The sequence below is a fragment of the Sminthopsis crassicaudata genome, chromosome X, assembly GCF_048593235.1.
Source record: "Sminthopsis crassicaudata isolate SCR6 chromosome X, ASM4859323v1, whole genome shotgun sequence".
Taxonomy (NCBI): domain Eukaryota; kingdom Metazoa; phylum Chordata; class Mammalia; order Dasyuromorphia; family Dasyuridae; genus Sminthopsis; species Sminthopsis crassicaudata.
Window position 1 is genome coordinate 31,890,683 of NC_133623.1, and position 9,557 is coordinate 31,900,239.

At 41.4% G+C, this 9,557-nt stretch overlaps 1 pseudogene; it reads left to right on the forward strand.

The window, feature by feature from the left end:
• The first annotated feature begins 1,258 nt into the window (after nucleotides 1-1,258).
• On the forward strand, nucleotides 1,259-7,713 carry LOC141549006 (T-box transcription factor TBX3 pseudogene; annotated as a pseudogene).
• The last annotated feature ends 1,844 nt before the right edge of the window (nucleotides 7,714-9,557 follow it).

Here is a 9,557-nt window from a genome sequence, read left to right on the forward strand (position 1 = left end):
TTGACCAATTAATGATCCCATCAGATCCAGTGCAGAGGATAATAAAAAATACACAGTATCATTATAAAGAACATTCCCTAAAGAAATGTTTCACCCACTGCATCTTTCTGTTTAATGCCTTAGGCGCTACTTTGTGATTGATTTTCCATTTTTGTATACTTTGGGGGTTTTGATTCTTACTTGATCTAATCTTCCAAAGGAAGCTCAGAGTTGGAAGAGACCTTAGTGACCATCTACTCCAACCCATATGTGAAAAAGAATCTCTACAAGATCACCATTAAATGGCCATTCAGAGCTTGCTTAAAGATCTCTAGTGGGAGAGAACCTACTATTTCCAAAGACAACAATGGGGGGATAGGTGCGATTATTATCCCCATTTTACAGATGAGGAAACCGAGGCAAACAGACATTAGAGTGCCTTGATTAGGGTCATGCAGCTAGGAAGTATCTGAGATTGGATTTTAACTCAAGTCTTATTTTACTTCAAGACCTGTGTGCTTTCTCAGTCTTAACTTGCTTTTTGGGTAATTCTCTATCTCTAATTCTTCCTTCACCTGACTGCCTTTCAAGTACTAGAAGATAATCACCTGGAAACAGGACTTCACACCACAACCTTGCCTCAATAAAATCCTGCTTGAACTCTGTCCGTCATTTCCATTTTTCCCCTATTGGAACCTTGCACTCTGCCTCTACCAGTTTCAACTCTTCTTTGTGAGAGGTCTTCCCCCATTAGAATGTAAGGTCCTTGAGGGCAAGACCATATTGCTTTCTTTAATATAGTTATTGACACATAGTGAGCTCTGAATAAATGCACACTTATTTTCTCTCTCTCTCTCTCTCTCTCTCTCTCTCTCTCTTTCTCTCTCTCTCTCTCTCTCTCTCTCTCTCTCTCTCTCTCTCTCTCTCTCTCTCTCTCTCTCTCTCTCTCTCTCTCTCCCTCCCTCCCTCCCTCCCTCCCTCCCTCCCTGTGTAGTCATTTTTAATCATATCCAACTCTTTGTAACCCCTTTTGAGATCTCTTGACAAAGATATTGGAATGGTTTACCATTTCCTTCATACATGCACATGTATACATAGATATATGTGTATATCATTGGCCCTCTGATTCTTCTCTTTTCCCAAGCTAAGCATCCCATGTTCCATCAACAGGCCTTATGGCATAAGATTCAAAGAATGTCACTATTCAGATTGCCCTCTTCTGGAAGTTTTGTGGCTTATTCTTATCTTTCTCAGACTGCAGTATCCAGAAATGCACAGGATGATCCAGGTAAGGTCTGACTGGGACAGAACACAGAGGATCTGTTGCTTCCTTATTGCTAAAGTTCTCTTATGTAATTCAAGGTTTAATCACTTTGCTATCATATCCCATTGTGGATTCATATTGAACTTGAAGGTTACTGAGACTCCTAGATCCTTTCCATTCAAATGGCTCTTTAGCCACATTTCCCCCATATTGAATTTGTGATATTGATATTTTTGAACCCCCATATAAGACTCTATTCATCCCTATTAAATTTCATTTTCCTGGATTCAGCTACAAATTCCAATCAGTCAAGATCTTTTTGGATCCTGTCTCAGTGGTTCAGCACGTCAGCCATCCCTCCCAGTTTGATGCCAGCTGTAGATCTGATAAGCGTGCCACATCTGCTTTTATCTAAGTTACTGATAAGAATGTTCAACAACACAGGGCCAAGTACAGATTTTTAGGGAATTTCGCTGGGGATCTCTCTCAAAGTTGGATTTTTTTTTTTTTTTGCAAGACTTCATATGCATAATGGGTATTATATTGCTTCTTTTCCAGTGATGGGAGAGAAGATGGAAGGAGGGAGAGAATTTGGAACTGAAAATAAAACTCATAAAATATATAGATTTAAAAGAAAAAAAAAGTTGATGTTGAACCATTCATGCATGAGTTCAGCCATCTTGATTTTCTGTAACCCACATCTCTCTACCTTTTCTGCTTCCATGCATTTTGACCCATTATCCATGCTTGAAACAGACTAATATGAGATACTTTATAAAATGCTTTGCTAAAGTCTAGGCTGACTAAAGCTTTAGCATTGTCCCAATGACTATGTGAAATGACAATGTCAAAAAAAGAAGATAAACTAAATCTGGCTTGACTGGACCTGACAGATTCTAATAAAGTTCTACTAGGTCTTTTTGCTCACTGCTTTCTTTTCTAGATGCTTACCAACCATCTGTTAAAGAATATTCTATCTTTAATATGATATTCTATGATTTTGCCAAGAATCAAAGTCAAGTTCATAGGCCTATAATGCAAAGTCTCCATCTCTTCCCTTTTTTAAAAATTGGTATAGCATTTACTCGTCTTTCTTTAGTCCTATGACATTCCTCCCATTCAATACGATCTACCGAATATGCCTGTAAAGGTCTTAGCAGTTACACTTGCCATTTGTTTCAGGGCCCAAGGATGGAGTCCATCTGGACCAGGTGACTTGAACTTATCAGGGACAGCGAAGTGCTATCTGACAGTTTCCCTACCGGGTTACCAACACCTTCTCACCCATTCTGTTCTACCCTTTCTAGTCCAAAGACCATTTTCCTTGTCAGAGAAAACTTAGCTCTTCTTTTCTTCTGGACTTATTCATCACTATTCCTTCCATCCACCTGAGCAGTGGTAGTATCCTGTGTTTGAATCTCCATTTTTGATTCAATGTAGATATGAAATGTTATCCTTGGCTTTCTTCACCAGCCTCAATTCATTCTGAGCTTTAGCATACCCAATAGTATTTTTAAAAGACCATGTCTGTTTTCCTGCTCTCAATTTCACTTTCTGTAGAACTCTTATTTAAATTCATCAGTTGGTGAGCTCTCTCTGCATCCAGTATTCTTTTTAGATAATTTCCCTTCTCCTTCATCAAAATTGTATCTTTTATCTTCTTGTGAGTATCCTTGACAGATAAAGTGATATATGCTTGTAATCCCTATTCTTGGAGGAAGCTGAGACTAGTGGATCACTTGAATTTGGGAGTTGTGCAGATCCAATAGATCAATGATGGACAGAACCAGCTACGCCTAGAGAAGGAACACTGGGAAATGAATGTGGACTACTTACATTTTTGTTTTTCTTCCCAGGTTATTTTTACTTTCTGAATCCAATTCTTCCTTTGCAACAACAACAACAAATTAGGTTCTGCATACATATATTGTATCTAGGATATACTATAACACATTGAACATGTATGGGACTGCCTGTCATCTAGGGGAGGGGGTAGAGGGAAGGAGAGGAAATTCAGAACAGAAGGGAGTGTAAGGGATAATGTTGTAAAAAGTTACCCATGCATATGTACTGTCAAAAATGTTATAATTATAAAATTAATAATAAAAAAAAAAGAATTTGGGAGTTGTGAGCTGTAGGGTTAAAGTTGATCCAATGCCCGTATTAAATCTGGCACTAAAATGATACGCTGCCAGGAGTGAAGGGCTACCAGGCTGCTTAAGGAAGGTCAAACTGGACTAGATTGGAAAATTGCAACAAATTAAAACTTTTTAAAAAAAATTTGCAATCAGTATTGGGCCTGTGAGTGGTTGCTGCATTAAAAGAAAATAATTCCTATCCTTCCTTCCTGAGCCAACTTCCCCTGAAGCATTTTAACCTAGGGGATCCTATCCATTCTTCTTCTGATAAGCATTCTGTTCCAGAGAACTTTGGAAATTAATGATCTTAATGGTCCCCTAGTCTATTCTCATTCCTAGGAGGGAACCCGTCCATCCCTGAAGTAAATCAGCCTCATCTAACTAGAAATTTGGAAGCAAGAACTAGACAATCATATTCCAGAACAAGCCTATTCCTTTTTCCATGTGCTAGTCATTCAGATACTTGAAGAGAGCAATCATGGCTTCCTTAAGCCTTTCCTTCTCCCAACTAACTAGTCTCATCTCCCCTTACCATGCCCATAGTTTCTTCAAAAGTTTTATTTGGGTTTTTTAAAAAAACTTTTTAATCTCTATTTTCCCTCACTTGTAGTTTACTTTTCCAAAGAGTTTTTTTTTTAAATTTTTTTTGAGGCAATTGGAGTTAAGTGACTTGCCCAAGGTCACACAGCTAGGAAGTGTTAAATGCCTGAGACCAAATTTGAACTCAGGTCCTCCTGACTTCAGGGCTGGTGCTCTATCCACTGCGCCACACAGCTGCCCCTATTCCAAAGAGTTTTCAATATTCACCTTTATAAACTCTCTGTTCCAAAATTTTCTCTCCATGCCCTTTCTCTCATGTCCCTCCTTCTCAAGATAGTAGGAATCTGATATAGATTAAATATCTGTTATTCAAAAGGTTTTTTATGGAGTCAAAACATATCTCCTGAAAAAAAGTTGTTATAGTAAAAGCCTGACCCAATGTGGTTAGCTGAGAAGTTGGATATTTGTATTGTTCTCTAATGCCAGCATTCTTTGGAAAGGCACTGTCAAACTCAGATAGAAACTGGGGCCACCAAACCATACATAAAGATCCCCCGTGGGCCACGTTTTGGCTTAGAAAACTACAAATTAATGTTAAATCTATTTTTATTTGTTTTCTGAAATATTTCCCCATCACATTTTAATCTGGTATGCATCTCTGAATCTTTCATGAGAAATGTAAAATAAGAGGAAGATGTAGGGTGGGTTAACACAGGAAGTTGGGTGGGTTCAAGAAGACTGGAACAGGTGCATGTGAAAATTGTTTTTCTTTTCTTAAAGGGCAGGCATGGCCTCAAGTCCCTGTTGCACCAGGGAGCCTGGCTGACATCTGCTATGTGGATTGCTGATCTGAATGCTGGGATCAGCAGGATGCCTTGGCACTAGGGTCTCTGATAAGGGAATGTGCAAAGTCGCAGGAAAGATTTGTGGGTAATGTGATCTTCAGAAGCAGAGTGGTGGGTTAGCTAGGCCTTCTCAGATCAGAGGGTGCCAGGGAGTCAGCACTGATAGGTATTTCTTGGCAGGAGCTCCACTTGAGCATCTGCTTTGAGGGGAAAAACTTATATCAGCTTCAATGACTCTGTGGCACTGAGCTCTTGTTCTTTTCTCTTTTTGTTTGTTTGGTTGTTTGTTGGAGGCAATTAGGGTTAAGTGACTTACTCAAGATCACACAGCTAGTCTGAGATCGGATTTGAACTCAGGTCCTCTTGACTCCATGGCTGATGCTCTATCCAGTTGTCCTTATAGTTATTATCTTGAATCATCTCCCCAATTCTTTTCCCCTAGCTTTGACTTCTTCTTTCTCTCCCCAGCTGTATCCAAGACATGAATTCATCACCATAAAACACCCTCCCACTCATACACTCTAAACCTAACACTAATATTCCATTTAAAAAAAACAGTTCACATAAAGAAGATCCAACTCACTTCCAGCTGATCAATGATGGACAGAAATAACTACACCCAGAGAAGGAACACTGGGAAGTGAATGTAAAATATTAACACTACTGTCTATCTACCCAGGTTACTTATACCTTCGGAATCCAATACTTAATGTGCAATAAGAAAATGGTATTTACACATATGTATTGTATCTAGGTTATACTGTAACACATGTAAAATGTATGAGATTGCCTGTCATCTAGGGGAGGGAGTAGAGGGAGAGAGAGGAAAATCTGGAAAAATACACAAAATATACAAGGGATAATGTTATAAGAAAATTACTCATGCATATATAATGTCAAAAAATTATAATTATAAAATTAATTAAAAAAAAAAAAGAAACAGTTCATGATACAACCATTGTGGAGACCAATTTGGAACTCTACCCAAAGTGCATATCCTTTGATCCAACAACATCACTGCTAGGCCTGTATCACAAAGAGATCATAAAAATGGATAAGGACCCCCATGGACAAAAATGTTTATAGCAGCTCTCTTTTCGATGGCAGAGTTGAAAGGTGAGGGGATGCCCATTAATTGAGGAATGGCTGAACAAATGGAGATATATAAATTGGTGGAATATTATTATTGTTTTGTAAAAAATTACAAACAGGAAAATTTTGAAAATCCTGGAAAGACTTATGTGAACTGATGTTGAGTGAAACAAGCAGAACCAGGAGAACATTGTACATAGTAACAGTAATATTGTGATGATCAACTTTGATGGACTTTGCTCTTCTCAGCAATACAATGATCTAAGACAATTCCAAAAAAACTCGTGATGAAAAACAACACAACTAATGATGAAAAATGCTGTCTGTATCCAGCAGATTGATGCATACTATTTTCACTTTTTTCCTTTGTCATGGTTTTTCCCTTTTGTTGATTCTTCTTTCATAATATGACAGAAATAGGTTTAATATGACTGTACATGTATAATCTATATCAGATTGATTGCTGTCATGGGGAGAGGAAAGAGGGAAGGAGAAAGTGGAAATCAGTATCATATAAATGTAAGTGTTTAAAACTAATAAATAAATAAATAAATAAGTAAAGAAAACTGCCTACTCATATCCTTTGATCCAATACCTTATATTTGGGTAACAAACTACTAATTTTTAAGTGACCTTGGAAAACTGGGTGTTGGTTAATTAGAAATTCTCTGGAATCCTCCAGGGAGCAAACAGCTTTCAAATCTTTGGAAAATCCTTTTCTCCAACCACTGTCTCCACAGTTGGAACCTCTAATCTCAAAGATCTGTGCCCTAGCGAGGGTGAGAGCAATGCTGAAAGCAAGGAAGTGACAGACCAGCGACAAGGGGGAAATAGCCACCACCACATCGGAGGAGCTTTCTAAAGACAAGGGCACCTCACTCTCTAAAGCCCACCTCTTCTTATCAGAGAGAGAGCGAGATAGAGATTGGGACCGGGACTGGGATTGAGATTGGGATCGGGCCAGGGAAGGGGTTTGGCTGGAAAAGAACGCCCCACATTCGCATCATAGCCCAGCTGCCATCTCCTCAGAACCTGAAGCTCAGGCTGTGAGGATCAAAAGAGCCCTGGCCAGAAAGGGGTCCCAAAGGTCCCTGAGGAGTGCTCCCAGGGAAGGAGACTTTAACCCATCACAGTGTAGATGGACAGCTCATCGCACTCGAGTCCAGCTCACCTTCCAAACCTGGCATTCCCCCCAGGTCTGGCTAGCCAACAGTTCTTTAGCCCCCTGGGCAATGGCCGTCCCCTCCTCCTGTACCCCAGCCAGTTTTCTATTGGGGGGGTGCTTCCTCCAGCATGGCTGCTGATATGGGTTCCCTGTTGGTCACTGTGTCTGGAGCTTCCACAGGAATCACCAGCATGGCCATGGCAACTGTGGCCCAGGGACTATTAGGGGCCTCTGCAGCAGCACATCCTAGCCTCTGGGCCTGGCCATGTCGCCCTTGGGAAGCCTCTTCCCCTACCCTTATTCGTATGTGACAGCAGCTATGGCTGCCTCCATTGTTGTGGCTGCTTCCAGCTCAGTCCACCGGCACCCTTTCCTGAACACAGTGAGACCCAGATTTTGCTACAGCCCGTACTCTATCCCTAGGCCCCTTTCTGACAGCAACGGCCTGCTGGCCCCGGGTCTCCCTTCACTGAAGTGGGGCACTGTGTTGGAGAGCAAAGCAGCCACCTTAGCTTCTGACTCGGCCTCTGAACTCAACAGCCGAATCTTCTACCACAACCCTGCTTCTGGGTCTTTGTCCCCAAAACTCTGCCCCGAGAAGGAGCCCTCCACCAGCGAACTGCAGAGCATTCCGCATCTAGTGAGCGGCTAGAGTCCAAGCAAGACAGATGCTGCAGTGGATCCTCTTAATGGCCTGTACCTTGATCCCAGAGTTCCAAGCAAGGGGACCCTTTCAGGTGGGAGGAAATGGTGCAGCAGTGTATGGGGGTGAGGGAGTCCCCATCCTGAATTTGCGTCTCATTGCAAATCATTGTCTCCCAGTGTACTTTGTAAACTATGGTGAATTCCCTTAGATGGCCCCTCTGGAAAGGGTTGGGCTGGGGGCTCAGCTGAGAGGCTGAGGCTTGAAGGGGGTGGGAGTAGGAGAAATGGAGGAAAAGATCTAAAAGCTGCTATGTTTCAGAACCATGTTCTCATGGAAAGGTCATATTTGTCCCCTAGAAAGCAAAGATGGCCAAGTTCATCTCCAGAGATGTTCCCCCCCCCCCAGTGTATAAAATAGACTAAATGAAATAAAAATGAATGGAAATGAAAAAAAATTTAAAATTATCTGTATAGAGTAGGGTGTACTCTAAACCTCAAGGAGCTTTCAAGCTAACAAAGACAGGTGGGCGCATTACAGCAGTCTCCCTTCCTCCAAAAAGTCTCTGCTGGGCCTAAAAGGACAGAAACAGGATTTCTGCTAAATCTGGGGAAGGGGGGTGTTGGGACAGAGGTACTCTGTGAGTGGGTTTTTCCATTAGCAAACAGACAAGACTAGCTCTTTGGGGACAGCTCTGAATGGAGCAAGGCTTGAGCACATTCAAACCAGAAAGATCCATCAAAATGACCACCAGCATCCTGCCATCAGAAGCTTCAACTTCCAAAGCTACAAGCCGAATAATGCTTCCCATTTCTCTAGTGTCTTAAGATTTCACAAACACTCTCCTTATAATAATTTAAGGCTCCATTTTACAAATAGGGAAAATGAAGGCTCAGAGAGATTCCCTGACTTGTCTGGGAACACAAGACTAGCAAGAGGCAGAACAAACGTTCAGAGCCAAGTCTCTCTCTCTCCTGCCCACTGGGCCGACATTCTTTGTATCATGCTACAATCCCTCTCCAGAAATGTAACATTTCATGGCCACCCAACAGGCGGAGGCCAGGGTAGCCTTAGGCGTGAGAGGCCAGGGTCATAACTCAAGTGTGGGTTTCTTCCTCATGTCTGAGTCTAAGCCATCTTGGTGGGAGTTGGGGGTGGTGGTGGAGGTGATTAGGTGGAGTACAGTAAGACCTTGGCCCTGTGTCATGCATATTTGGATCTGTCCTCCCGGAGGATCCGAGGAATGGTATTCACAGGATGACCTGATGAACAAAGGGCTGGACATCAAACCCCCCCATTATTGATAGCATTCCTCGCAGAATGACGGGCAGCCCCAGAGACGACGGCCCAACAAAGATGGATAAACAGAGCAAGAACAGGCTGTTCTGATTAGAACTAAAGTCTTGAGGCATAATATACTTTGTTTTTAAGCACATGTAGTGGCTAGATTCCATCCTCTTTTTTTTTTTTTAATACAAAAATGTTTCTTATCCATCTCATGGAATCAGTGTGAAAGCTAAGACACTGACCTTCTCACACTATATCTCTCCTTGAAATAGATTCAAATCCAGTTTCCTTTGACTTACTTCTTTTCCAGTCTTAGCTAGAGAAAGAGGATAGTAGAAAATAGTGTCAAGAATGGTGGACTAGGTATTAGGAAACCTGGATTCTAGTCCTGCTTCTAACGTGGCTTAGCTGTGTGACCTTAGGTAAATCCCTTACCCATTTGAATCTGGGTTTTTTTTAATCTGTAAAAAAGAGGAGGCTGGAATAGATTGACTCACAATAAGATACTTCTTACTCTAAAATTTTATGATTCCGTAAGTGACTTGCCCAGGGTCTCACAGCTAGTAAGTATCTAAGGCTGGAATTGGACTCAAGTCCTCTTGAC